Source organism: Elaeis guineensis, chromosome 5 (assembly GCF_000442705.2).
Source record: "Elaeis guineensis isolate ETL-2024a chromosome 5, EG11, whole genome shotgun sequence".
Classification (NCBI taxonomy): domain Eukaryota; kingdom Viridiplantae; phylum Streptophyta; class Magnoliopsida; order Arecales; family Arecaceae; genus Elaeis; species Elaeis guineensis.
The window spans coordinates 52,157,169-52,161,748 of NC_025997.2; positions in this window are offsets into that span (position 1 = coordinate 52,157,169).

Sequence of the window (4,580 nt, forward strand, 5' to 3'; positions counted from 1 at the left end):
TATTTAAAGTCATATTTGCTCATTAAAGGAGCTTTCTTTGTACTTATTTGTGCTATTGATTGTTATTCTCGTTTTGTGTTATTGTTTTTGTTTTGGAAGGGTTCCAAAATAAGAAAAGGTTGATCCGAATCTAGAATCAGAGTGTATTGGGTTGGCTTGTACCCGAAAAATAAGTGGACTAGCTTGGGATAGCTAGAGTCGGAGTTTCTGACGTTTGTATTCAGGTTGAATACAAGATTACTGGATTGAAATTCCTAAGTAGGAGCTTGGGGAGTGGATGTAGGTGCAAGGTTGGCACCGAACCACTATAAATCCTTTTGTTTGTGGTGTGTCTAATTGCTCTTCTTTAACTCTTCATTATTCTCTTACATCCTTGCTCTTAGCCATTAACCTTGAATTAATTCTACTCTCCCTATTTATTTAGCTTTGTCAAACATTTCTCATAAGTCATAAGTTAAGCTTAAAATTTTTAGAAACCCAATTCACCCCCCCTCTTGGGTTGCATAGCTGGGCAACAAGTGGTATCAGAGCCCGGTGCTCTAGCCCTTCTTTGATCTAAACAATCAAAGAGCCAAAGATCTATGGCAACTCAAGTCGGCACTTCTCTAGCCGAGGGGCAATCCACCAACCGACCTCCACTTTTCAATGGGTCTAATTACACCTATTGGAAAGCTCGGATGAAAATATTCATTCAAGCACTCGACTATGATATGTGGAGTATCATAGTGAACGGTCCTCACACACCCACTAAAATTATAGATGGTGAGGAATCAGCCAAACCCGAGAAAGAATGGGATGAGGTTGATAAGAAGATGGCCCAATTAAATGCTAAAACAATGAATGTTCTTTATTATGCTCTTGATGCTAACGAATTTAATCGCATTTCTACTTGCTCATCTGCTAAAGAAATATGGGATAGGTTAGAAGTAACCCATGAGGGAACCAATCAAGTAAAGGAGTCTAAAATCAACATGCTTGTGCATAAATATGAATTGTTTAAAATGGAGCATGATGAGTCCATAACTGGAATGTTTACTCGCTTTACTGATATTATTAATGGTTTAAAGAGTCTTGGTAAGTCTTATACCAACAGTGAGCTTGTAAGAAAGATTCTCAGGTCCTTACCAAGAACTTGGGAAGCCAAAGTGACTGCCATCCAAGAAGACAAGGACTTGAACATTCTACCTTTGGAAGAGCTTCTTGGATCATTGATGACTCATGAGCTAAGCATGAAGCAACATCAAGAGGAAGAAGTCAAAAAGAAAAGAACAATTGCCCTCAAATCCACAGTTCCACCAGATGAAGAAACTGATGACATTGAAGATGAAGAACAAGATGAAGAGATGGCACTCATTACCCGAAGATTCAAAAAATTTTTGAGAAAAAGGAAACAAGGGATAAGGAAGAGGCCATTCACAAAAGGGGAACAGAGCAAAGAAAAAGAGAAAGACCAACCCCTTATCTGCTACGAATGCAAGAAGCCGGGACACTTCAAATCTGAATGTCCATAACTGAAGAAAGGTCCCAAGAAGTACAAGAAGAAGGTCATGATGGCCACTTGGAGTGCGAGTGATGACTCAAGCTCTGAAGAGGAAAACTCAACCGAACAAGCCAACCTGTGCCTTATGGCATACAAAAATGAGGTAATTTCCGAAACTCCTAGTGACTTTACATTTGAAGAATTACATGAAGCTTTCTATGATTTAGTTGATGAATTAAAGAAACTAGGGATGAAGAACAAAGATCTAAAATTGAAAAATCAATCTTTATTGAAACAAAATGAAAATATTTCAATTAAAAAATCCACCCTGCTTCAAGAAAATCAAAGTTTAAAGAATGAAATTACCAACCTAAAACTAATAGTAGAAAAGTTCACCTTGAGTTCAAATAAACTTAATATGATTCTTGATAATCAAAAAGCCGTGTATGATAAGGCTAGACTTGGCTATAACCCCTTGAAGAAATGAAAATATCTGAAAAATATTTATGTAAACTCTTTAAGTAACAAGTTTTCTAATATTACTTGCTTCAAATGTGGTAGAGTAGGACATAACTCATACACTTACTTCTCTAACAAGTCTGCAAACTCAACTGTAAAGAAAATATGGGTTCCAAAAGGAACCATTATGACTAACCAAAAAGGACCCAAGAAAGCTTGGGTACCTAAAACAAAAACTTGACTTTTGCTTGCAGGTGTGTCTAGCATCCCAAGGAGGAAACAAAAAATGGTATCTTGACAGTGGATGCTCGAGATACATGACTGGTGATGAATCCCAATTCATCACTCTTGATGCTAAGGATGGAGGGATGGTCACCTTTGGAGACAATGGCAAAGGAAAGATCATCGATATAGGTAACATTGGTATCACTCCCTCCAAATACATTGAAAATATTTTGTTAGTAGATGGTTTAAAGCATAATTTACTAAGCATTAGTCAATTTTGTGATAAAGGATATAAAGTTATTTTTGAATCGTCTGTTTGCATTGTAACTAGTCCTATTAATGATGGCATTAAATTTATTGGACATAGACATGGTAATGTTTATATGGTAGATTTAAATGATTTAGCCAAAATAAACATGCAATGCCTAGTATCCTTGAATGCTAAAATTAATGAGACTAGTTGGCTTTGGCATCGCAGACTTGCACACATTAGCATGCATTCTCTTTCAAAATTAATTAAGAAAGAATTAGTTCTTGGTTTGCCAAAATTAAATTTTGAAAAGGATAGAATTTGTGATGCATGCCAACTAGGTAAACAAACAAGAGTTTCATTTAAATCCAAAAATATTGTTTCAACCTTTAGACCTTTAGAGCTTTTGCATATGGACTTATTTGGACCTACTAGAACCACTAGTCTAGGAGGAAAACGATATGGTTTTGTAATTATAGATGATTACTTTCGTTTTACTTGGGTTTTCTTTTTAGCACACAAAGATGAAACTTTTCATGTTTTCACTAAATTTTACCGAAAAGTCACTAATGAGAAAGGATTTTCAATTCAAAATATTCGAAGTGATCATGGAACTGAATTTGAAAATCAAGACTTTGAAAACTTTTGTGATGAAAAGGAAATTGACCATAACTTCTCTGCTCCTAGGACACCCTAACAAAATGGGGTAGTAGAAAGGAAAAACAGAACCTTAGAAGAAATGGCCCGTACCATGCTTTGTGAAAGCAACCTTCCAAGATATTTTTGGGTGGAAGCAATTAACACAGCATATTACATTTTAAATCATGCTTTGATTAGACAAATTTTAAAGAAAACCCCCTATGAGCTTTGGAAAGAAAGAAAACCTAATATTGCTTATTTTTATGTTTTTGGTTGCCGATATTTTGTGTTAAATAATGGTAAAGAAAGACTTGAAAAATTTGATGCAAAATCAGATGAAGCAATCTTTCTTGGTTACTCCTCCACTAGTAAAGCTTTTAGAGTTTTTAACAAAAGAACTTTAGTAGTAGAGGAGTCCATACATGTTGTCTTTGATGAATCTAACGATCTTCCTTCAAGGAAGAATGAAGGTGTTGATGATGTAGATCTCTTATAGAAGGAATGAAGGAGATCACTCTGAAAGATTCAACAATTCAAGAGGATGAGGAACATGAAGATAAACAGGATGAGGGAGGTGAAGAATATCAAGAACAACCTCAAGGTACAAATGACCTACTCAAAGAATGGAGGTATGTTCACAATCACCCTAAGGAGCTAATTATTGGTGATCCTATGCATGGGGTAAAAACTCGTTCTTCACTTAAAGATGTATTTAATCATTGTGCTTTTGTCTCTCATCTTGAACCAAAAACTATTGAAGAAGCTGAAAATGATTATAATTGGATTAATGCAATGCAAGAGGAACTTAATCAATTTGAAAGAAATAATGTATGGACTTTAGTATCAAGACCTAAAAATTATTCAATAATTGGCACAAAATGGGTCTTTAGGAATAAATTAAATGAACATGGAAATGTAATAAGAAATAAAGCAAGATTGGTTGCTAAAGGTTATAATCAAGAAGAAGGAATTGATTTTGATGAGACCTTTGCACCTGTTGCTAGATTAGAGGCCATTAGACTTCTACTTGCATATGCTTGCTTTATGAAATTTAAATTATTTCAAATGGATGTCAAAAGTGCATTTTTGAATGGATATATTGCTGAAGAAGTCTATGTAAAACAACCTCCAGATTTTGAAAATCATGCTTTTCCTAATCATATTTTTAAATTAAATAAAGCTCTATATGGATTAAAACAAGCACCTAGGGCTTGGTATGATAAGCTAAGCAAATTTTTACTAAATAATGGTTTTTCAAGAGGTAATGTAGACACAACCCTCTTTATTAAAAGAAATCAAAATGATATGTTAGTCATACAAATTTATGTTGATGACATTATTTTTGGGTCTACTAATGAATCTCTTTGTCAAGACTTTGCTAAGCTCATGCAGGAGGAGTTCGAGATCAGCATGATGGGAGAACTTACATTCTTCCTCGGACTCCAAATCAAACAAACAAAGGAAGAAATCTCCATCACCCAAAGCAAGTACACCAAGAAATTACTCAAAAGATTTGGAATGGAGAAC